Below are 25893 nucleotides of genomic sequence, written 5' to 3'. Positions count from 1 at the left end.
CAAAATACCACTTGCAGTGGCAGGAATGACACTTCCCGCCAGAAGCACAGGCTATAATACCATTCACCCCATCCCCCCGTCCTGCTTCCCATGGGAACAGAGTCCTCATCTCCAGCGGAGATAAGGTCTCCACGCCAGAAGAAGCTGGCCCGATCGCCCCGGGCATGTAGAATTGCACTCCAAAGGATTTACTTCACCATCAACACCATTGAATCCTTTACATGGAGTCCTCTAAGGCAAAAGCAGCTGGGAAATTGTTAGCAGAAAGCATGGCTGAGAATTACCTTGGCTGCCAATGCTGCCTGGGAGCAGGCAGGGAGAGGGGCGGCCTCGGCACCAGCATCTAGCCCAGCAGGCGGGCCATTCTGCTGCCAGTGTGACCACATGATGTAGGTGGAGGGGCGGGGCCGCAGCCTTATATGGGCAGGCTGGGTCTTCCCGTGCCTCTCTTCTGCTCTGACTACGACGGCTTCTCTCACCCAGCCTCCCTCATTTTCCAACCTTGTAGTATTGCCCTATTGTTTGTCAGGCTTTGTTGTTGTTTGCATTCATCTGACACAGCACATGGGGACTGATCCATTCAGGGGAGGAAGAGCCTGCATGCTGGGCCTCCTCTTTTGGTGGGGACCTCCAAAAGAGGCCTGGGGGGTGGTGGCGAGCATGTGTACCACATGCCCAGGTGGGGGCTGCTGATGGCTTGTGCCCCCTGGCAGCAAGGGGAGTTCATCCAGAGGCCAGTGCCCAGATGGCTTCCACCTTCGTTCCTTTGTTTTTAAATACATAAGAAGTCCCCAACCTCTTATTTCATGACTTCTAAGCTAACTCCAATTGTTTGGTGAAGTACAGTGAAAAGCCTTTTGGAAGTCTAAGTATATAATGGCTACCAGATCACCCTTTCCCACGTGTTTGCAACCTGTTCAAAGATCTCCAAGAGGTTGCTGAGGCAGAACTTCCCTTTACAGAAGTCATGCTGATATTCCTTCAGTGGACTTTGTTTAAGATTCAGCATAGAGACAGGGTCTTCTCTTGAATATGTTGCCCAAAATGACAACTTCATGGCAAGGCTCACCTTGAGGTATTCATATGACCTCTAAGTTTTTTAGCACTACTTCCCATTACAAGCTTGCCATCCAATGCTAGAGAAGTGAGGCTGGCTATGGCTATTTGACAGTCTGAAAGGAATTGTGTGCATGCTGACATATGCTCTTACTCTGGGTTAATGTTCACACATTCCACAGAACTGAGGCATGGCACAAAAGTAGCTCCCAGGGCTAAGTTTGGATAGAAGAATCTATTCTGACAAATCCAGGCATGCTCAGTCTGCCCCCTTCAATTTTCAACCTCTCTCGCCCTCAGTGTAGCTTCACTCCTTGCAATGTGTTTGAGTCTTGACTGCAGGAAGAGAACTGCCATTATGTCACACAATATTCATCTGGTTACTATTATGTCACTAAAGAAGTAAATTTGATGACTGTGTTCTTACAAAATCTAATAACCGTTACTAGGAGACCAGTGACACTCATTCAATATGTGGGCAGGAGTCAGGTCTTCTGCATTCCATCGGAAATCTTGTTCAGATCTTAATGTTTGTATATTAGCATGTTAGGACCTCTCTCTCTCTCTCTCTCTCTCTCTCTCAGATCTGAAAGCCTTTTATTTTCCTCTTATTTTAAAACATTCTTGACAACTTGGGAAATGTGCTTCTGAGCATATCTGAGGAATCTATTGTTCTCGCCCCACTAAGCGGGATGCAATTGTTTTTTAAAAATGAGAATTTTGGGGAGTTTCAGGAAGCTTCTGGATGTGTATGCTTAAATATATGCATTCTCTTCCTTTCTGAGACTATGCATTTGAAAGTCAGAACCACTCCATGTAGGCTACAAGCAATTTAAGCAGAGGAGTATCTTTTATGTGGATCTGAGGAAGAGTTGGCTGTGAGCAATTTTGAGCACTGCAGGAAGTTGAGCTCATTCCAGAGAGTTCCATGTGTGTCATGTCACACAAGATTATCTCACACAGTGAATAATAATGAGGCCAGGATTCCAAGCATGTCCCCTGGATATGACCATTCACATTCAAGACACATAATTTCTCATATCAGATTTACTTTTCTCAAAGCAAGGGCAATACAGAGAGAAACGCCCATTATGGAAATGGATTAAGCTAGTTATGTCTATTGCATTAGATGTCACAGGATATTCAAATCATCCACTAAATATCTGTTCTCTTTAACTCAGTATAGAAGATTCATACTTGAGGGAGTACATGAACATGAATATGGAGCAGATGCTTAAGGATGGGGTTCCTGTAGGCCTAGAAGTCAGCTAGTGCAAGGAGAAAGTGTGCCGGAACCAAATCCTGTCTTCTGTTCAATGGGCAGTGCTGGACAGGGCAGTCTGTCATGCTAATACATCCTAATCACATGTTACAGTGTCCTTATTTTCCTCACAGAGGGTTGCCAACTGTGGGCAGGAAAAATTCTGAAGGTTTCATAACACGACCTGGGAATGCATGAGTTTGGGGAAAGGAGGGAGCTCAGCAAAGATATGATGACACAGAGTCTGTTCTCTGAAGCTACCATTTTCTTAGGGTTCTCTTATTCCTGTTGATTACCTGCACTCCAACAGCAAATGGGAGAGAGACCATTTTAAAAATTGCCATTGGCAATGACATAATGTATCATAACACCGCCCTAGGAATCACCAGATACTCTATGGTAAAAAACCCCTCATGTACAGAAAGAAATGTACTGTACTCAGACTGCTAAATATAATCAACAACTTAATGTATGTGCAAAGTGATCTAATGCAAACAAAAGGTGTCAATGATAAACAGTGTCAATGATAAAACATAAAGCCACAATTAAGCATTATAATCACATCCAAGAATCTCAGCATGTAAACCTGTAAGGTTCCAAGCTATAAACCAACAAGTTTCCTGTTGTGCTGGAACCTAGTAGACCTCCAATCTGTGGACCAATGTAAATACCACTCAAAGCAAATGAGTTATAAATGTTCCCTTATCTTCAGCTTTAAAATGTGTGGAGTTCTTTTTCAAAGACATCACAGCATCCAGGTAAAAGAAAAAGGCTCAGTTCAATGTAGAAACTCCTGAAATGCTGGCAACTAGAATGTCTTCTGTGGTTAAACAATGTTTTAGAAAAGATTCTTCATCAGAATGGAAGAATTAATTTCCTTCTGTATTCCACTATTTTAAATTATTTCAAAAATATAACTGATTTCAAAAATATAAATATTTTTAACAATATGTATGATCTAAAGTTAGTTTTCAAAGATGAGATAGCTAGAAGTCATCATATGGTGTGTAATGGTTGCATTTTGTTTTGATCTTTTTTCTTTGTTTTTTATTTTTGCATATGTGTGTACTTTATGTGTGAGAAAATTTTAAAAAATTGATAAAAAGAACAGGTAGTACATTTGATGTTAACCAAAAGGTGATGGCATGATGTCACTTCTGAGGAAAACCTGGACATGATTTCAGACTGCTCTAGGAATCAGCTGAAACTCAGTGGCTTTACCATAGAGTGTACCATAGAGTTTCCAACAAATCCTAGAGGAGACTGATGTCAGTTCCATGTTTTTTTCAGATGTCACGCTGTCCCCCTGATTCCTGGATTCTCACCAGTTGCCAGGCTGTGCCTGCCAACCCTACCAAGGAATAAAGCATTTCCCCTGTGCCATTTTCCCAACTCCCAAGTGCACCTATGAGCCACTGTTTGCTTTCCTGGGAAGACACACATTTTCCCAAAGGAACTAATTTGAGCTTAAGCCTCACACCCTCCTGTTGCACAATGATCCCAATCCAAACTAGACCAACATATGCCTGGGAATTGGTTAGGGTTACCAATTCCCAGGTGGGGACTGGAGATCTTCTGGAGTTACATCTGATCTCCAGACTGCATCAATTACTTATTTATTGTATAGCTGAAGGCTTTAATGCAGTGGTTCTCAACCTTCCTAATGCCGCAACCCTTTAATACAGTTCTTCATGTTGTGGTGACCCCCAACCCTAAAATTTATCAATTTTACAGATGGAGAACACTGATGCAGAGAGTCTTAGGCGACCCCTGTGAAAGGGTCATTCAACCCCCAGGTTGAGAGCCACTGCTTTAATGGACAGAATCGTCTGGCTATTGTGGGTTTTCCAGACTTTGTGACCATGATCTGCTGGTTTTAGTGCATAATGTTTTGCCTATATCTGTGACTGGTATAGGAATGTCATGGTAAGATGTGTTTCTTTCTGTGGCACAGTGTAAAGTGGTTTCTGTGGCGGGTATGCATTTGTATCTCTCAGGGGGAAGGAGGAGAGGTGCATTTGCAAGTGTTGGTGGAGCTCATTTGCAATTGTGTTTGCATGAGTCCTGGTGGGTGAGTCCCATTCCCACCCAGACACTTGCACCAGGACACATACAAATGCAACTGCAAATGAACTCTATTCTGTATTGTCAAAGGCTTTCACGGTCGGATTCAACTGGTACTGGTGGGTTTTCCGGGCTGTGTGGCCGTGGTCTGGTGGATTTTGTTCCTAACGTTTCGCCTGCATCTGTGGCTGGCATCTCTGAAGATGCAGGCGAAACGTTAGGAACAAAACCCACCAGAACCAGCCGAACTCCACTCTACCAATGAGCTACCAATGAGCCACAGCCCACAGCATGGTCGCAGTGATGGAAGGATGACGATATTCTGGGCAGGCAGGAAGTGTCCAGAGGAAGGGAAGACAGATTTAAGAACGGGGAGAAAAGCCTGGTTCTTACCAGTGCATGCAGATACCAAAAATCATCCTTAGTGCAAACTTAAGAAAAAAATTTGCTTTGTGTATTGCTACAGGTAATTCTCTGAACTATGACTTTGTATGGCTCTAGTGTCAGCCCTGGCATAGTAGCAATTGACACAGCAGAGGACCAGGTTGCATGAATTCTGCCAAAGGATATATGATGCAACCTTGTTTAAACAACCTTATTTAAACTAAGCAGGTCTGGGTATCAGCAGTGCCTGGATAGCAGATTGCCTGGGAACCCTCTATGCATCACCTCCACTTCCATAATGGAAAGAAAGCAGGATATACATGTAACAAATAAATATTGCTAGGCTTTTCACCAGCCTAGCAGCAGCCACCCACCCACCCCCTGAATTCCCAAGGCTTCTCAAGTGTTGCCCTCATATGTGCTGGGATCTTGAATAACTAAAACAATGAAAGATGGCATGCTGAAAATTGAGGAAGACTGTGCCCAGTATATGTGTTCATGGAATGGCACCAAACACAGAGACTTGTAAACTATGAGTTACTATGGCTGTGAGAATCACATTAGTGCCAGCTGTAATAAATGAATCCAAATCTATTTAGTCACTGCAAAGCTTCCACAGTTTTTTTTTATTGTCAGGTATGCAGCTATTGCCTGAAGATCCAAGAAATCTCAGAAAACAAGCCAGTGACTCCTTAAGAAGTACCCCAATGCATCCAGCAGGAGGCGCTTGTAGACTGTGTCTAGCGGGTTGATCAGCCACCAGTTCTGTAAGCAGCAGGTTTTCCTGCTACTTTCTTTTCCTCTAGTATTCTTCTCCTTCCCTCGATGTAGGAGTGTTTGGAGGACATTATACAAGCCATTTCTTAAGTGGACTCTTGAAGTCAACTTATTGCTTAAGAGGCCAGAGAAGGACAGGAAGATTTCCCAGGAAGCAGCAGAGGAGAAAGCAGCAGCAATTGTTTCCTCTGGAATCGAGGGACACGCCTGCCTAGATATGGCCCACACTGAGTCACCAGCATTCACGCTAAAGGGAAAGTGGAGGGAGAATGGCTGTATTAATGAAGGAACCATATTGTGGGTGGGTGTGTCACACAATGACAATTCTGACACTTGCATTTGCTTCACGATTCTTGTCTACCAGGGAGGCTAGCACAGAGCTAGTAGGAGTCAATACATGTGTTGTATCACTGTATTGCCTGGATTGTGCACCTTTCAGCAGTTGATCTGAAGTGTCACTAACAGCAGTTTGACCTTCCTTGGCTGCATCTAAAGCATCAGAGGATCAGATCAGGATTAGTGTTAACTGAGCTGAGAACTGTACTGGTCTAAGCAATGCATAATTCCCTATCTCAACGTGCCACACAACAAAGCTCTATGTGGTCAGAAAGCCAAGGAATCAATGACTATAACTGTTATCTTTAGCAGAGTCAACTACACCGCTGCTCTCCACCCTTTGCTCTGTGTACATAATTCACCCATTCCTAACCTGCTTGTTTTTCTTTTCTCCGGTTTATTTGTGGTTTCTGCTAGTACATTAATGGGAAACAAAGGTATTCTAGCTCCTGAGGGACAGATTGAATAACCAAACGAGCAGATTAATCAAGGCTAAAAACACTACCTTACATGACAAATTTTGGACAATCTCTTGCCAACAGATGCCAACCCAGAAGTCCTAAACGCTAGTTTCTCAGGGTGCTGCCAGTAAAAGGGAAGCATTTCCAAGAAGATGCTTCTGGTCAGCAGTATTATCAAGATTAGAAAAAGTGCCTGAGATCTAATTGAGCTTGGATTATTGCATCTTGTCTTTTTCCTGTGAAGCTCTAAGAACCTTGCCATTAAAAATTGTTAAGTTTTGAGAAGAGATAGGAATTGAACTTCAATTCTCCAAGTTCTCAGTGGAAAGAGACTTTAAAGTCTGGAGAAGACTCTGTAAAACCCCTTTACACAGTGATGTTAGCACATCTCCACCATGCTGTTAACCCCTTGAGGGCTATCAAGCTTCTTTGCTTCATACAACTTTTCCATAAAGGAATATAATGTTCAGAGAAGTTGGCAAGGTCTGTGTAGAAAGGCAGTGGCTTGGGTATCCCCTCCACTTCTTTCACATCACACATGGTTGTGATTTCAGCACAAAATTATCAAAGCTCTGTTAATGAGACTTGGATTCCATCTCCACCTTCTAAAGCATGAATTCCAGACCTTTTAACATTTTGGTTGCCTTCCTCTGGACCCATTCTAGCTTGCCAATATCCTTCTTGAATTGTGGTGCCCAGAACTAGACACAGTATTCCAGGTGAGACCTGACCAATGCAGAATAGAGTGGTACCATTACTTCCCTTGCTTGAAACAATATACTCCTGCTGAACCATAAGCTACCTTTGAAGCATCTGCATGCATTATTGAAGACAGGACAAGATTTCAGTCCAGTACATTATAGATCAACCAGATTTCTAAGATATAAGCAGGACGAAGATATAAGCAGATATAAGCTTTGACTCTTAAAAGCTTATACCCTGGAAATCTTGCTGGTTTTTAAAATGCTATTGGGTGTGAATCCCAGTCTTCTACTGCAAGCCAACATGGATACCCACCTGAAACCATTAAAGATAGTGAGAACATAGGGGGTAGACTGGGACAAGTACCCTTTTTTTTACCTCTTGGTATCAGGCTGTTGTTTTTAAGATGATATAGTGTGTACTTGTACTATAGAGTAACCCATTGGATGATACCCTTAAAGCTTTTTGAATGGACATACTGCACATACATAGACAGCAATTGTATCATACCCCCTGCATCTATTGCATGCTTACTGAGAGGAGCATCAGGACAGTGAAATAAAGTCTACCAGTAGTAGAGAGGATTTCTCCACAGTCCTAACCCTTGACTTGTGCTTCTCCACAATATACCTTTTGATGCTTGCCTCTCTTGATCTGCTGTCCAAGTTCTGACCTTGACATCAGTGAGTTCAAAAATCTATCTTTTTTCCATGTGATTCTGATGACACAGGACTTTTTGTCACATGCTTGCAATATTGTGGGTCCCAGATCTGGAAAGACTGAAGACCAGCATTACAGACCAACTCATTCTAGAAAGAATAAAATGTGCTTATTCTTAATGCTGTACAAATGTGTGTTTGGGGTGGGGAGTAGGGGTGATGCTGTTTGTTTTTCCCCTTGTTTCTTCAGTTGCATTCATTCCACATGCTACTGCTGAAAATATATTATTCCTAATGGTGGTGGGATGTCATCCATGATGCGAAAGAACAACCCTCTCCCTTTTTTCTTTTGTGCAGGTGCTCTAATGTTACTGCACAGTTATGTTGAAGTGACTATTAAAAAAGTCTCAGCCTTCATTTCTACCATTGAAAACTACCCACACAAAATGGAAGCCAACCCCCCACCCTCATACAACGACTACTGCAGCAGGCATCATTACCTGGAGGAATAGAAACATGGAGCCCCCCACACCCCACAAAACCAACTTAGAGCTGCAGTAATGCATGTTCATTACTGCAGAAATTCCTTGTCAAATTTGTCCTGCACAAGCAATTTCCCATGTCAATTTCACTTGCTCCTGACCTCAGATACAGTGTAACTTAAGGTTACATCATTTGTTCAATATGAAATTGACAAAGCTGATCCAATCAATGTGGCTTGAGTCTGTGCCCTAACCTTAAATTGCTAATGCAATATGACAAAGATTTTTTTAAAAAAAACCTCTACTTTTGAAAATGGAGGACAAAGGGGAGGAGAAGATGACAATATGAAGGCATGAATAAAGCCCAGGTGTTTTGTGGAGGAATAAAGACTATTTGACATAATTGTACACTCAAAGGAAGTTAGCTTCAAAATGGATACAAAAAATATCATGGTAAAAGTGCTCAGGAAAACAATGGTGGAGAAATGAAGGGGAAATGTTTCTGGAACCAAATGGAGGAAAAAATGTGCAGAATTAAAAGAAAAGAGTGTAGCATTTGGCAGCAAGATACACTGGAAAAAAATTGTATGAAAAAGGCCAAATGTTAGGTTTACCTGTATCAGGGCAGTGAGCTAGTGAAAAAATAATAATGTATTAATCATCCACATTTTAGTAAATTAAGTGATTAAGCAATTAAATTTCAATAATGTGTGAATTGCTGAAACATCAAAATAGGTACATTTTTGAGATACTAAAGGAAATGCAGATTAACTTATACCAATAGACACAGAAGGAAAGGCCATTGTTAATCTTCTCTTTTCATTCCTGTTATGTCAGACCAAAAGCCATATCAAATAGAAATAAGTCTGCCCTTAATTCACATCCCAATTGATTAAATTAAAATGGGCCCCACAGTTTAATCAGTTTAATCAGCTGTGCCATAATGGAATAGCTGTACAGGATTTTGAAGCATGATTTTGAATGCAAAATCCCAGATTTTTTTGGAAACGTATATGGAGAATCTATTCTCTCTGAATTTGTAGGCCAAAAGGAATGGTTTTCCCAGTTCACCCTTGATTTAATTCCCATTTAAACTCCAGTTCTTATGACTATATTGTATGCAATATTTGTTTTGGCAGATAAGTGTATCAATTTGTAGACAAACATCAGCGAAAGAAGAGAACACCACTTTTAGTCTGCAGTATTTCAAATATATGAATATGTACACATTAGCAATTGCACAACAGGTATGTTCTGGCACTTTAAAAATCTTACATTAGTTTTCTGTCTAGAGCACACTTGATCCAATGTGTGAGGTAGTTCGGCCATAGTTGTCTACAGGGGCAATATTAGCCAATTGGCAACAGAGGGAGTTGACTGGGTTTCACACTTGGCCCCATTTGACCCTGAATCCCCCCTCTCAAGTATGGAAAAAAGTAGCGATGGCTCCTGCTGCCACTTGCACCTGCTGTGTCAAAAACTCAAGCAGCTGGTTTCTGGTGGCAACAGTGGTTTGTGCCAAGCCACAGCATAGTCAGGCAGCCCAGGAGTCAGAGCAGGCAGAGGCATGGTCAGACAGACTCCATGGTCAAGTTGGGCACAGGCAGTTCAAGGTCAAAGCAGTTTGGGAGTTCCAGCAGGCAGGCTAAGAGCAGAGGTCCAAAAGAGCTGAGCAGGGAACCAAGCACATGGAGCTTCCCAGTGAAGTGTCCCATGCGTGTGCACACACTTAATATGTGTATAGCAAAGATCTAGTCAGTATGGAAGAGACTGTCCCAGCTTGAGTTGCCAGGCAGAGATATCAGGTTAGAGCAGGGAGCTGAGTCCAGTCCAAGAGTGAGGTTTCAGTGTCAGAAGTCCGGTCTGAGGGTCAGAATAAACAGAATCCACAAGTCAGAGGAAGCGTTGTAGCAGTCATGTGCTTTGTTGCATCCAGCCAGGGCTATTCTGTGAACCTGCTTGATATAAGTTCTTCCAGCATGTTGGGCTTCATCCTGTGAAGACTCTGCCTCCCCCTGCTGCAGAAGGTGCCTTCTCTGAGCTAGCAGGTGTGCACTTCTCCATTTAACATGCAACAACTCCCTCTGTCTCTGCCTTTGCTGACATGTGGGCTCAGGTGAGCTAGGTGCTTGTGTCTCTGCAGCTGGATCAGGGTTGGATGCACGGCCTGCTTCTGCAGGCACTTCTGGCTCTGAGTTTTGACCTGACTGTTATTCATGCTGTAAAGCTTGCTGGGGCCCTGGCTGCTCCAAGCCCAGCCCTTGTTGGTTCCCAACCTGTTCTGGGCTCTGCTCATCCCCTGAAGACTCATCGCTCTCCAGGGGATGGCCCATGACAGAAACATCATGAAGTTGGCCAAGATGTGCCAACTGTTAATTGGGTTTTTTTAAGCCCCTCTCTGGCCCTGTCATTCTGCAATTTTACGTGAAGTGCCTTTCAAGCAATAGATATATTGCAAACCAAACACAAATAGCAGTTGGGTGCTGTGTGGTTTCCGGGCTGTATGGCCGTGTTCTAGCAGCATTCTCTCCTGACGTTTCGTTTGCATCTGTGGCTGGCATCTTCAGAGGATCATGCGAAACGTCAGGAGAGAATGCTGCTAGAACACGGCCATACAGCCCGGAAACCACACAGCACCCAAGTGATTCCGGCCGTGAAAGCCTTCGACAATACAACAAATAGCAGTACTTCCACAGTTTAACATGAGAAAAACCTATTATAAAGCATGATATGCCTCTTATGAAAGAAGGACTGTTTACATACTCAGGTAAAAGTATGCTTTCTATTTCCTTGTTTGCCTAGTTCAAGGAAAGCAAAATACACTCAACTGTTCACACACTATCAATAACAAGAATGTTGGACTGGAGCAGCTGGAGCTGTTCACACTCAGCAGGATGCTATGAATTAAGCTGGACAATGCTGGGGTTCCAAACCTTGTTCTGGAGTAAAACAGTTCTGGCTTCATCACACCTGCAGCTGTCTTCTACCAGCTCCATCAAACTATCCCTTTCCCTGCCATCATCATCAACAACAACAACCTTTCTTGGCATTAATCATTACAATTACAAGTCCTGAACAAATAGGTTTTTTTGAGAGGTCGGTCTAACATCAACCACTGTGCTGTGCTGAGCCACCTGGCAGAAAAACACAGTGGCCCAAGGGGAAATAAACTATGTCTTTCCTCAATCTGAGGAGCACATCTGGCTCAGTTTCCAGGAAGCACCTATGGCACAAACTGGCCATCATGGGAATGGATCCACTTTTACTTTTTTTTTCATCTGTAAACTATATACCACCATCAGATGCCGTGTTTGCTGCAACAACTTCGGCTGACTAACACCTGAAATCCCCTCTAACAAAAGTATTAAACAGGGTTGCATATTAGCTCTCTAACTTTTTAATCTCTTTCTAAACTACCTTGTTTTAAGACTTCTGCAAGTTGAAGGTCGCTTCCCCAAACTGGGACTTCAGGCTGTGCCTGTACTTTTTTACACTGATGCTGCTGCGCTGCTTTCCCTGCACTGAATAAGGCCTTAGTTGCCTTCTCCAGGCATTTGCCAACTATTATGAGTGAAACATCCTTAATATCAACTTTGATAAATCTAAGATATTGGTGTTCTCCAAATCCTGGAAACCTCTAAAATGGAGAATTAATGGGAACAGCATAGAACAATTTCATTACCTAGGAGTTTGTTTTCAGTATGCTCTCAAATGGTCATCCCAGTTGGGCATGGGATACCACACACTGGTGTGTATCCATGTAAAATCCCACATCCTGCCATCTCATAGTATCCTCTAGCAGGTGGGCCGGGGTGTAGTATGTCTATCAACTGGCAAAGGGTCAGCCGAACCTTATGCTGTGCCAAGGCTCTGTCAGTAGGGTTACTGTGTACTCAGTTTGTTTGTTTGTTTGTTTGTTTGTTTGTTTGTTTATTTATTAGTCTTATAGACCGTCCAACCCCCGAAGGGCTCTAGTTTTAAACTAGACAATTCTTTCTGTCCAGTAAATAAACCAAGAAAATATTGGACATATAAATATCCAGTATTTTCTAATTAAGTATGCCTATGACCATGGTGGCTAAGTTCCATGCATGCATTTTTTTTTTGCCTGATGCTTGATGAAGTGGCAACATCGCCATCTGGGCATTCTTTATTGCAGCCAGCAAGATTTGAAGAGAAATGAATCCACCATTCTGTGGCCAAGGCGTATGCTTCCAGAGAAATCCTATTAGTTTGTCTGAATAAAACTGGAAAGGGAAGGACTTCGGTGGCACCAATTGGTCTCCAGTGTTGGTTCCAGCTGACTGTGGGGTAGTGTCAGGATGCCATTGTTGGGAGGGGGGAATTACTGGGGGTTGCTTTTGCTTTTTGCAGGTGCAGCTTTATCTTCTTGTTCTGGCCTTGAAGGTCTGCGGCTGGGATGGGCCTCCAGGCTGGACACTTCTGACTGTCTTGTTTCACATGTGGGGGTGGGGATCTGCTACACCATATTATCAACTACTTGGCGCCTTTTTTCGCCAGAACTGTCTGCCTATGTTCCTTTCATGTCTTCAATAAAATCCTTGAAACCAGTAAGTGATGTATTGCCTGATTGGGGGAAACTGACAGGTAGATAGTGGCAGGATCAGTGGTGGGATCCAAAAATTTTAGTAACAGGTTCCCATGGTGGTGGGATTCAAATTGTGGCATAGCACCAATGGGGCTGGGCAGGGCACGATGGGGCGTGGTTGGGCATTCTGGGGGCGGGGCATTCCTGGGCGGGGCTGTGGCAAGGATGCAGCTGCTGTGCCGGAAATGAGCGGGAAATGAATGCACGCAGGCACAGGCTGCCACGCACGCTGGTGCACCTCCTGCTAGACTGCTTCAAGTTCTGCGCGCTACTGCTGAAGAGGAGGGGCGCAAGTAAGGCAAAAATCACATGGCAAAATCACCAATTAGTAATCCCCTCTCGGCACACACAAATAATTAGTAACCTGCTCTCGGGAACCTGTGAGAACCTGCTGGATCCCACCTCTGGGCAGGATTGAATCTTCTAAAGAAAAGTGGGGAAGGAATCCTGAGGGGCTATGGTGGCGGAAATGTCTAGACTCGAGTTCAAGGTAGTGAGTCCCTCAGAGAGCAATATGTAAACAGTCTTCATATTTTGTACAGTCCTGGTGACTGTGGGCAGTATATTGTTATAAGGTATGTCAAAGCTTTCCAAACTATGCCCATGTACTCACAAATAAGCACCATTTTACTCATTGAGGCTTACTTCTGAGTGAACATGGTTAGGATTCTGTGTATTGAGAGAGTTAAGCACATGCTGCTTCCATTTCAGGAGAAAGGGGTTTTTAAATGCTTGGTTTTGGATTGATTGTGCCTCTTATTATGCCCTTTTAATACTTTAAAAATGTCATTTGCTAGACTAGCTGGGTAATCTTAAGCAGAAGTGCTGCTTTCTCATTATTTCATTGATTTCAATACATTTAGACTGCAGTAACTCCACAGGATTGCACTGTATATTGTGGTAGATATAATCATGATGCTAGAAATATAAGATTTTTTAAAATGTAGAAATGTGTAAATACAACAGATTTGGTCCTCTCTCTCCAACCTAGTTCTCACAGAAATGGTAAACCTAGGTCTGGACTTCACCATTTTCAGATTAAAAATGGAACACTCTTCCATATTCAGAAAGAAAGACGAGAGAGAGATGGAGTGATGGTAGGACTAGGATTTGGGAGACCCTGGTTTTTAATCCCCACAGTCTTATGGAAGTTTGCTGAGTGACCTTGTAACAACTGTCATCCTAACCTACCTCACAGAGTTGCTGTAAGGATAAAAAAGAAGAGATGAAAATTATGCAAACTACATTGAGTCCCCATTGTGGAGAAGGGAGGGGATTAAATGAAATAATAAATATACCTGAAAATGGAAGGCAGATAAAGGTAGATTGTTGGGTGAGTAAGAAGGAGAGCAGGAGAATAGGAGTGTCAATGGAAGGTGAAAAAAATAGTGGGGGGATGAGATGCCCTCCAGAAGTCCTCCTCACAGGCCCTTTCATTTATCTATTTATCCATCCATTCATCTGCACACACATGAGAAGAACCCATGAGTCTCACAGAGGGGAATCCCAATCCCCACCCCCCACCCCACAATCATTGCCAATACTTGGCAGCTCCACCATCCACCTTTGTGACTGACTGCAGTGTCAGTGGTGGCTCCCAGCATCTGCCGCATCCAGTCCGGGAGCTCCTCCTGAAGTCTTCCATTGCCACAGCCAGGCCAAGAGCAAATCCCAACATCCTTTGTCACCATGGATGGCTCCATAACTGCTTGCAGCCTCTTCTGCTGACTCTAAGTCTGAAGCCATTCACAGCTTCCACCAACATTCCCTGAGCTACTCCCAGCCTCCACCAATGCAACAGATTAGTCCTGAGTCACTCTTGGCCTCCACAACAGACAGTTACTGAGTGGCTCTGCCACAGACAAGCCCTCAGCCACTTCCAGCCTTTGCCAAAGCTGTGGACAGGACACAAGCTGCTCACAGCCTCTGCCACCACCAGCTCTGTAGGTACATGTTGTTATTTGCTCATGTAAGGACAATCTTGTTTTTATTGTTGGGGGAATTTAAACCTCCCATGTGTTTTATTTGTGTTTTCAGTTTTTCTGCAAACCTGGTGGGGAGTAGAAGTCCCCCAAGTTTGCAGGAAAATCTGTTTAGCATTTATGTGACCCCTCAATCCACAGATTTAGATATTCACAGATAGGGGCCACACATCATTAATAAGTACATATATCTGTCAGTTGTAACCAATAAAGTTGTGGCCATTTTAATTCCAATATTTTAACTCCAACAATGTATTTGTGGTACAGTCTGTTTAGTCTTTCACCTTGATCTCTCCCCTCCCTTTTCAGTGCTGGGTTCACAAGAACAACAAAGTCATATTAAGTTCTTTCTCAGGTGTCTGCTGTCTAGGTCTGGTGAATGGTTAATTTGCAATTTCTCAATTAGCCATAGAGCTTCATGTCTTGTCAGCTCCATTTTATTTCACTCTTGAGATTCTGTCTTCTCGGAAAATTAATTCAGGTGTAGGTCCGACATCTTGAACAGTGAAAAACAATGCAAAAATTCACTCATCTTCTCTGCAGTCTCCTAATTTAACTCCAGAATATATATTTTCTAACTATCCAAAACTTTTCTGGATGATTTCCCACTTCTTAAGTTTTTCAAGAACGTTTGCGGTTTACTACCTTTCAAAAATATACCCTTCAATTTTGGGTGGTTGCCTTATTGTCCGCTGAAGTTTGTCTGCCAGAGTTTGTGTTCCCCTTTTTTGATATCACTACTTATAATTTAATGGACTTTTTTCCTACGAACTACAATGACATACTTTTTTACTTGATTCTATCTTTACTACGGTATACATTTTACTACAGTCATACTTAATTTTTCTATTTTGATGTCCATGTGCCCTGACATGAAGAAGCAGGTAGAAGATGCCATCAGCCTCTTTCACTGTGACACTGTAGACAAGGGGCCTGGGGCTCAGGATGCTTTCTCCATGAATTTGCCTTTCCACATGAAAGTCACTGCAGTGTGGTGGTTAAATTGCTTGACTTAGATGGTGGACGTAGGTCAATGGCCTTGCCCCAGGCACCACCAGCTCTCACTTTTATTTATCTCTCCAGGTTGTAGGAGAAAAAAGTGGAACCATTTGCCCTGAGATTCATGGAGTAAGGGCAGAGAGTCATGTAGGTACTGTGTGTCCTCCCCTCCACACTGTGGTCTTGTTTGACCGAGCTGCTGAAAAGTAGGATTCCTTCATTTCCCCCCAAAGATTTAGGAATTAATTTGAAATAAATAAGAACATTTCTTCTTCCAACGCAGGTCAAGATTTTGAATTAAGGTGTTAAGGCAGGGACTTCTAAGTCTAGAATAAATAGCATTATAAAAAGATCCCAAAGCTACCACATCTAAATTTGTTCCAGTTGATGAATGTGGATTTCAGAAGGTTGTAGGAAGAAAGTGGGCTCTTTAATCTCACCTGCAACAATCCCAGGGAAACGGACTGAAACAGCAGTTGTTGGAGAAGAGGCAAGTCCTGCAACCACACAGAATGGATGTTAGGAGTGGCAGCTCCAGATTGGTCCAGTAACCATTTGTTCCAGGTTGGTGTTGATTCCTTTGGCCACTATTGTCACCAGGGATTACATGGTGGATTGCATTTTTCTATCACCCAGGTTTCTGTTGGGTTGGAGTATGTTGGATATACAAATTGTGCCCTGATCATTTACTGCTGAATGAATAAATGGTTAAAGGTTCTCATTTCCAGTGTGGGAAGAGGAGGGGTGAGCACTGGTAGGATTGTCCACTGTTGGAAACAGATACATTCAGTTTTTAATCAGAATCCTCTGGGAGGATTTGAAATCTTAACAGAGATTCTATGGGGATTTTGGTGGGGTCAAGAATATCACGCTCCACAGACAAAGTTGTTCCCTGGTGTGCTGTCCTTGGCAAGGAACCAGCTATTATTCAATATTTATGTAAGACTATTGAACGAATTTGTTCAAAGTTTTGGAGTTGAGCATTATTAGTATGCTGGTAATACTCATTTCGCATTTCTTTAAATAAGTCCCTTGGAAGCTGCTGTCTCAGTGCTGGAGTAGGGCCTGCATGCCATGGTTAAGAAGAAGGCGATGCTGAGTTGGGACAAATGGTGTTTAGAGGAGAATTGCACCCCCTATGTTAATATTTTTACTCTTTACTTTTCTACTTCAACTCTTTAACAAAGTTGTTTAAGAACTTAGGAGTTATGTTGAACCTGACTTTCCTTCATTATTGGGAAAAGTGAATATGGTGTCTAAAAGAACAGTTTAAAGTTAAATATAGTTCAGAAATTTTCTCCCTTTTTGGGCTCAGCATATCTAGCCATGCTACCATGTCATCAGGACTGTGTGACTGTGTGTCATCAGGACTGTGTCATCAAGTTACAGCTGACAACCGGCATTCCAGTAAAGTTTTCAAGGCAAGAGACTAGCAGAGGTGATTTGCCATTGTTTTCCTCTGCATAACGACCCTAGTATTGCTTGGTGGTCTCTGATTAAAGTACTAGCCATGGCTGACCCTCTTTAGGTTCTGAGAATTAACAAGATCAAGCTAGCCTGGGCCATCCAAATCAGGGCAGCGACAAGACTAGACTACTGTAATATACTTTATGTTGTGACTGCTCTTCAAAACAGAAAATACAATTGGTCTAAAATTGTTCATGTTACGTGTATTGTTCATCTCTTTTGGAAATCTTTACATTAGTTATCTATTTGTTTTTGAGTTCAGATGCTTGTTGTGAACCTGAACAGTAACTTCACTCATTTCAGCAGGGTTTTTAAAAAATCCATCCGTACTTTCAGAGTGGATAAAACTATTTCTGCCCAATTATGTACTTTCACTATTGTTGGCTCTGTGTCGTAGAACAATCTGCCACAATGTACCTACCTTTTGATATTTAAGGAAGCAGTATACGCTAGTAATAGAGAGCACTGTTCAGGAGCTGTGGACACCTTTGGAATTCCATCCCAGGTTAGTGAGCACAACTACAAAATACCTGCTGCAGAAGGCAGAGCAAATCACAAAATGGCTGCCACAAGAGGTACAGCTGACCATAAAATGCAGGGGCATGAAGTAATGCATACCACTAATAGTAACACTTCAACTTTTTAGGCAGAAGTTCTGTTTAACAGGACATCTTTTAAAATGAACATATTGTTGAAAAATATCTTCCTCCATATACACCTCACCTTTAGTCATGCAGTGAAGATCCTTGTGTTGTGCTGACAGCTGCTGCTGAGGCAACTTTTTAAAATTGCACAGCTAGTAGAAGCCTTCTGGAGAAAACCTGGCCCACCCACTTTCTAAAAGCAGTTGGTGGGTGTGAGGAAAGGTATCAGAAGGGGCCATGGCAGCCTTGGTTGCCACCCTGGAAATCTGTGATATAGCTTATTTAACTGGTCAGCTGATCAACAGGTTGGCCTTCAATCCTCTTTGACTGTTTTTAATTGTTGTTGTGATTTTTTTTTCTGAATTACTGATCTGTTCCACAGAGCACAAGAGGCATCTTATTTTTCCTGCCTGACCATTTTGCTCTCTGATCAGTTTCACCGTCAGCTGGCACCCAACATTTTGTGAGTTGCTGAAGGTTGCCCCACAATGTGTCCTGGGCACATTTTCAGCCCCCAAAATACACAGTTGTATTCAACTTGTCCTGCCAATTCCAGCAATATATAGTTTTTCTATTTTTTAAAAAAAATTGAGTGAGCTTTCTTTATAGCTATGCAAGCACGCATAAGAGAATTTTAGCCACTCAGAGGGCTGCTTTACCTCCCATTGAGAAGCATTGGGTAGACCTGCCCTCCATGGACCACCAGTTTTTCTGTGCAGTAAGCTCTTCAAAAATAAAAATGTGCCTGCAAAGCGAATATCCTGGGGCAACCTTCAGCAAATGGAGGCAGGGAGAATCCCTTCAGCAGTACACAAAATGTCGGGTGCAAGCTGAGGGTGAAACTGCCCAGAGAGTGAAATGGTTTGACAGGAAAAAGCTTCTTTTCTGATGCTTTTGCTGTCTGGAACCAAACTATCAGCAACCTCTTTTTAAGATGTTCCCCAGACATCTTATTTTGGGTGTGTTGAGTGAAAAGAAGCAGTTGCTTCTTTTAAAGTCATTCCACAGATCTTTTTTGTGCTGGGCGGAATGGACCAAAGTTTAACTTCCTTGGTGCAAGCTGCTTTGAATCTTTTTTAGGAGAAAGTCAGGATATTTATTACTACTATATTGATTTAAAATAAATATAAAATAAATTAAAGTCATACAGGGGAATAGAGTTGGTGGGATGGCCCAGGGATTGTTAGGCTCCCAGCTTGTGGAATTTTCTGTACATCCTGGTCAATGTTCATTGTGAAATGGTTTTTCAACTATTTAAAAGCAGTTTGGCAGACACAGGGAATGGGGCTAATTACTTCTGTCACCAGCTTCTTTTCTTCCTAAAGTGAGCAGGAAGCATATAATCTGGCCTGTCAGAGAGGGCACTGTGGAGGGCAAAAGACCTGCCTCCACCCACCCCCAGCCTCCTGCGAGCCCACATGCCTTTAATCAAAGGGCTTTTATTGGCAAATGCTGCTGACTCACAACAAATATTTTTACCAGACAAAGAAGGGGAAAGCTCATTAAGGTGGGATGGGCAATGTGGTTCATGGGATTAACTGGCAGTATCGATTCTAAACTGAAAAAGAGCAGCTGCCATACAGCAGCAGCTACAGATCACCCAAGGTCCTACATGTATAAGATCCCCTGTGTGTAGTAAAGAGATCTCACTTGCCATTCAGGGCAGTGATTTTAATTAAAGAAAGTGACCCTTGGGGAGAGGCTGCAGCTCAGGGACAGAACACGTGCTTTGCAGACAAAAGATCCCAGGTTCTTTAGTAAAAGGATCTTAGCTAGCTGATATCAGGAAAGACCTTTCTGTGCCTGAGTCTCCAGAAAGCTTCAGCCAGTTAGGGTAAACACTAAGCATTATAGATGAATGCTCTGAATTTGCCAGTGGTATATCTGGGAACCTGGCAGTACTATATGTTTTTCATACACCTGGCAAAGAGCCAGATGGCATAGTACATAGTCATATAGACTGTTGGACTTGGGATGGGAAGACCCTGGTCAATTTCCCACTCATCGATTGATGCGGGCTACTTGCAGCAAGTAACCCGGGGTCCAGCAGCACTCCCACTACATCAGTGGAGACAACACAGCCACCCCGATTCTGCCGCTCTCCTGCCCCCTCAGCGCACGTCATTTCTGATCCTGGTCGGAAGAGCACCTTTTTGAAAACCATGCACCAAGAGAGGGGGAAGTGGGGAAGTCTGGGAGGTGACTCTGGGTTTGAGTTTCCCGCCCCTAGTTGTGACATGGAGCCTTTTGCTCAATAAGGAAGCAATGGGCTGTGTGCAATGTGCACGCAGCCCTTTTTAAAAATTTCATGGAGCTGAGTTTGACGTCTATCTGAGGTGATGTCTATCTGAGGCAATGCAGTAAACCTTGCCTTCACTTAAAGCCCTTAAAGTACCCCTTCAGCCAGTAAGCAAGCTCTGGCTCAAATGGTTAAGTATTGCACTGGTATGTAAAAGGTTGGTGGTTCTACTCCAACCAGGTAAAAGTAATTTTTTATTTATTTTTATATGAAGGAACTGGGGCCGATCCGCACCCCCTGGATACTCAAAAATGACAATACAATAGTTATAAAAGAGGCTGACAAAGGAGGAGCAATAGTTATACAAGATACAGAAGATTACATTAAAGAAATAGAACGACAATTATCAGATACGAAATATTACCAAAAAATTCAACATAACCCCACCGATCATATTGCCTCTATAATTAGAATTACAGTACAAGAGGCATGGAGTATGGGGTGGATTAACAAAAACACTTCAGAATTTCTCATCAATAAATTTCCAAGAGTACCAATATTCTACACATTACCCAAAATTCATAAACAAAGCTTTCCACCACCGGGCAGACCCATTGTTTCGGCATCTGCCTCTATACTAGAGCCTATGGCCACTTATCTAGATCAATTTTTACAACCATTTGTAAAAAATATGCCTTCCTATACTAAGGACACAACACACTTGATTAACAAATTGGAGGGCAGGAAATATCCAAAAGGGTCTACTCTAGTGACTATAGATGTAGTATCATTGTACACCAATGTACCCAATGAAGAAGCTAGATTGATACTTCTAAACAAATTAGACACTAGAGAATCCAAACACCCCCCCACACATTTTTTGATCTCCTAATTTGAAATAATATTTGAATACACATATTTCAGATTCAAAGACAATTATTATATTCAAAAATCCGGCCTGAGCATGGGGTCACCCCTAGGTCCAAGTGTCGCAAATTTGTTCATGTCCAATTTTGAGAACCAATATATTATGCAAGAATCTAATCCATTTTTTTCTAAAATTCTATATTACTGCAGATATATAGATGACTTGCTATTTATCATGCAGCCCAATTGTGATGTGAGGGAATTATTGCACTGGCTCAATGACCTACATCCTTCAATTAAGTTTACAGGAGAACAAAATTCTCGGACTATTAGTTTTTTGGACACCTGGATAACTATAGATGACAGTCAAAAAATCACCTTTGCTCCATTTCATAAGTCCATTGAAAGAAATAAGATATTAAAATACTCTTCTTGCCATCCAATACACCTCAAAAATAACTTGCCATACAGCCAATTAGTTAGGGCAAAACGGAACTCAACCAGTGAAATAACATTTAGGGAAGAAACAAAAAGAATAATGCAAAAATACTCTTCGAGGGGTTATCCAAAATCTGTTCTAAGTAGAGCCCTTAATAGGATCAAAGGAGTCCCACACCAACAATTGCTCCAATATAAAAGTAAGAATATACAGTCTAGAATAACATGGGCATTAAGTTATGACTTTAAAGCCACCAGTATAAAAAGCATAGTGGAAAAGCATTGGCACATACTGGCCGAAATTCCAGGATGCTCACTGCCTCCCTTAATTGGGTTTAGACATGCAACTAGCTTAAGACAACAACTAATAAGAGCAGATATTAAAAATAGACAGTACACCAGACCTAGAATTAAAGGACACCATCGCTGTGGACACTGTGTCATGTGTCCACAATCACTAAACACGAAAGAAATTAAGGATCCTCGCACAAACAGAACATGGCAAATAAATCATTTCTCAACATGTGGAACAAAAGAATGTGTCTATATGATTATTTGCCCTTGTGACTTAGTGTACGTCGGAATGACAACACGTGTCTTGAGAGTTAGAATGCAAGAACACGCAAGTAATATAAGAACAAAAAAAGAAGATGAGCCACTAGTGGAGCATTTTACTTTGAAGAAACATACAGCCCAGGATTTCCAATTTGTAGTTTTGTACCATCATCAACGATCTGAGAGCAGTATAGATACAAAGAGAGTGCTCCTCCAACAAGAAACAAAATGGTCTTATATTCTAAAATCATATCAAACAGGTCTAAATAGAGAATTAGATTTTTCTTGTTACCTATAATGGACTTTGATGAAATGCTAGCTGGATGTGGTCTCTTTAAAACACTAAGATAGAAAAAGCAGCTGCAGCTGCAGCGAATCACATAGGAAATAGATATATAGAACCACATGCAATACTTGAATGACATCCATTAAGAGAGTAACAAGATTTGGAATGACAAGGATAATGCCAAATGTAAGTGCATGGTATTTATTAGTATTTAATTATTTATTATAGAATAGAATGAAATGAATGTGCACACATATATTTAACATATCACCGTTTGGGTAAATATTTATTAACACGTATTTATTAAATCTGTTTAAAAATAGACACATATAGATTTATGAGAATGTATATATATTTATAGAATTTTAATCTATTGTATTGCTTATTGAAGACGGAGCACTGAAGAAGGCATCGAAAAGCTTTTAGTTACGCGACTAGCTTCTGCTTGCTGAACTTTTGCTTGCTGAATTTTTTCTCCGCATTGCAACAAGGCTCCTTTAAATGGACTCCAGCAGGAGCTCACGTAAGATTTCAGCCACATATCCAGAATAACAACATACTCTTGAAGAATAAGAACTTTGTAAATGTCAGGATAATATCCTATGACTATGGTTTTGGATACAAATATATGAAGAGCAGGACTAATACGTTGGACTGTTTTGAGTGTGCACTAAACTGAGAGTGAACTGTTTCAGCACGCGTGAGAAAATCCCTGCGCTCCTTCCAAGGAAGTCCACTTGGAATAGAAATACAAATAAGCATTGTTGCACTTGTATTTTATGTATGATTAGAAATATAAGAGGGTAATACATTGAATGCCACTTTAGCAGCATACGTGTGTCTTGTATAATTTTTTCGGTCCGTTTTTTGACACGCTCTTTGAGACGCACGTTTCCATTCATAAATTTCTAGGTATCCCCCCCCCCCCCGGTGCCATTTGTCCTCTGTTGGTGCTGGCTTTGGAAATTAAAAAAAAAACCCTGCCCCAGCACAATGCAGCAGCCAATCAGCAGGACAGACCCTGAGCGGATCTGACAGTGGGGAGTCCTGCGTGGCTGCTGTGTGGCTGCCACGTTTATTGGACCAAGGCGACAGAAGCTGCAGTGTGGACCATGAAATCTCGCTCAAAAGGTGTCAAAGAAAACCAAACCGGTGCATATCTCCTTTCTTTTTAGAAGTGGAGAATTGACCCCTGCTTAAAGTCTCATATAGATATGAAACTCACTGAATGACCTCATGCCAGTTGTTTTCTCTCAGCCTAACCTATTTCACGGGGCTTTGGGAGACTAAAAAGGGATAATAATATACGCTACCCTAAGCTCAGTGGAAAAAGGGAAGGCAATGTAAACAACAACAAAAAGAGTGCTAGTATCTGTTACTGCTGTCTTCTCCCTTCTGGCTTTCTTTTTTAAAAGTGGGACTGACCTCTCCTTCTTATGAGCATTCTTATTTATACTCATGAGTGACAGTCACTATAACCCCTTCATTGCTTTCTGCAACTGCAGAACTCATAGTGGACTACTACGGCTACTAATACCTGCTCCGGTTATTTTGTCCCATAATTCTTCCCCACAGTTATTATATTTGAAATACATTTCGAAGGGAAATTTTGGAGGAAATTCTTCTAACTCATAATGATGAACTTTGTTTTATTTAAAGATTGAATTTAACAATGTAATATCACTGCTGCTTCTAATGCTTATAAAGAACTGAACATTGAGTTTATCTAGACTTTTTGAATTAGAACATCAGGAATTGATGGCTCATGCAAAAAAAAGTTCTGCTGTCCCCTCTCCCTTGGCATCCCATATGGCTGCCTAGGCATGGCCAGATATTTGTTCACTCTTTCTGATCTGGAGCACAGACGTGCCATCACTTTGGCCAGATGCAATGTGCTTCCTTCTGCTTTGAGGGATGGAAGAGGCTCCAAAGCACCCCATAGTGAGCATTTTTGCATCTGCACACTGAAAATGGCAGAAACCGTATACCATGTTCTGTATTATTGCCCCCTTCATAATCAGGCCAGAACAAAGTTCCTCTCAACCGTATTGATGGGGCTTAGAGTGCTGGACAGACCAGTAGAGGACAGTTTATCTGTTAAACAATGAATCCAGCAATGCTCATCTAGGGCAAAAGGCCAGGTTTTTATGCACAGTCATAAACAAACAATCTTAATTGTGCTTTGTATTTTGTCTTTAATGTTTTGTATTTTATTTTAAATCTATGCCATTAAAGGTTATCTGTATCTACTTATTAAAGTAATGACATTGGTGTTTTAAAATTCTGAATTATGAAAGTTCATCACAATCCAAATGGGCATGCTTTCATTTTAGCTCTGCTTATTATTTGTGGCAATGTATTGTCGAAGGCTTTCACGGCCGGAATCACTTGGGTGCTGTGTGGTTTCCGGGCTGTATGGCTGTGTTCTAGCAGCATTCTCTCCGGACGTTTCGCCTGCATCTGTGGCTGGCATCTCCTCTGAAGATGCCAGCCACAGATGCAGGCAAAACGTCAGGAGAGAATGCTGCTAGAACACGGCCATACAGCCCGGAAACCACACAGCACCCAAATTTGTGGCAATGTCCGTGGTATATCTGGGAATGTTTCTAGAGATTCAGCATCAACACTACATCCAACAACAAAACCACCTTTTAAATTCTCACTATGAACTTTTATTTATGTTAACAGAGACTGCAATCCTAAGAACATATAGCCCATAAAATAAAATAGTTCTGAGTAGACTTTCTTAGGATTGCCCCAGAAAACTTATAAACTGATCTTTTGTAGTCTGTGAGCACCTTTGGAATTTTGGTACGGGGTGGTGGGCGCAACCACAAGATGGCACCCACGGGAGGCAGAGCCAACCACAAAATGGCTGCCGCGGGAAGTACAGTTGCCCCACCCCCACACATACACAAAGGAAGCCCAAGCAGAGGGGCCATGAGAAGCAATTTTTAAAAAATACCCTTGGAAAGAGCAGTATGAGAATAAAACTAACACTAGGATGGCATCTGAAGCAATATGATTTTAATCTTTACAGCCAATCAGATTTCCAGTGGCCAATCTGAAGCCTTGATGAGCAGAAAACCCACCTGGCCCCATCCATTTTCTGAAAACATTTGGTGGATATCAGGAAAAGTGTCAGGATGCCCGTGGGCACCACACTGGGTACCCCAGTCTGATTGGGACAAACATTTAGCCTGAGGCCCTTCCTTGAAGTAGATTACATCCCATTGGTTGTAACAGTTCATCCATCCATTCTGTATGCACCTCCACTGAGTTTCTGTCCTCAGACACAGTGGTAGAATCAGAATACATAAGATTAGGTTATTACAGTTTTCATGAGCAAAGGCCATAGGCCAATTCGGCAAGGAAGGAACTCTAATCTAGCAAATCTTTATCATTCTTTAACTCCTGATCTTACTAAAAGAGATCAATTATGCACAGCACAAATAAGATGTCATCAAGACATTTTTAGAAAAAAAGCTGCCTCCTCATTTTTTGTCCAGTCAGCACAGACAAAAAAGTCATCAGAGGAAAAAGAGGCCTTTTCCCTCTGCCTGCCATTTCCTCCCACCTGAGTTTCAAGCTCTTGCGCCTGACATTTTATGGTGCTGCAGTGACT

The sequence above is a fragment of the Sphaerodactylus townsendi genome, linkage group LG02 (assembly GCF_021028975.2).
Source record: "Sphaerodactylus townsendi isolate TG3544 linkage group LG02, MPM_Stown_v2.3, whole genome shotgun sequence".
In the NCBI taxonomy this organism is placed as follows: domain Eukaryota; kingdom Metazoa; phylum Chordata; class Lepidosauria; order Squamata; family Sphaerodactylidae; genus Sphaerodactylus; species Sphaerodactylus townsendi.
The sequence above is the reverse complement of the archived record's forward strand: the minus strand, read 5'-3'. Positions refer to the sequence as shown.